Raw genomic sequence first — 568 nt, forward strand, 5'->3', positions numbered from 1 at the left:
TGAAAAACAAGCAATACTGGCAGCTAGTTTTCATATCTTCAATAACAAAACAAGAAGTTTTATGTTAGGGATGGAAAGAGCGCAAGCGGAATAGATTTTTGACTTTGGAATTGACTTCTAGTTTTTCGATTCTGGAAGTCAATTAATCAACCCCGATAGTCGACWTTTGTGACTTAAGTTGACTTTTTATAAATTAAGCAACTCGTACACGAAATTCGTTAGATATATCAATATTTTATTAAAAGTATTTAGTAAAAGTAAAAGTATTTTATTAAAAAGTATTGTATGATTTTATTGCATACATTTTGGTATTGGATAATAAAATAGCTTTTTTAAACCCTAGAACCATAATATGCGTAAATTTTACGCGTATACAATTTTCAAATTGTGTTTGCACAAGTGTGCCATGACGTAACGGTACCCAGCGCCGGCAGTGCTTGTAGCAATTAGTTTTATATATGCAGGAATGAGAAAACCCAGCAAATGTGGTCATTTGAAGGTTTGAGAGCAAGTGCAGCACAAGTCTATGCGTAAAATTTACGCATTGTTGGTAAAAAGCGAAAAAATC

General features: G+C 32.6%; 1 pseudogene; it reads right to left on the bottom strand.

The window, feature by feature from the left end:
• Positions 1-332: 332 nt before the first annotated feature.
• The window catches only part of LOC108970298, a 5370-nt pseudogene continuing 5134 nt past the window's right edge, over positions 333-568 (bottom strand).

This window comes from Bactrocera latifrons, unplaced genomic scaffold (assembly GCF_001853355.1).
Source record: "Bactrocera latifrons isolate USDA-ARS-PBARC rearing strain unplaced genomic scaffold, ASM185335v1 scaffold_1063, whole genome shotgun sequence".
Taxonomy (NCBI): domain Eukaryota; kingdom Metazoa; phylum Arthropoda; class Insecta; order Diptera; family Tephritidae; genus Bactrocera; species Bactrocera latifrons.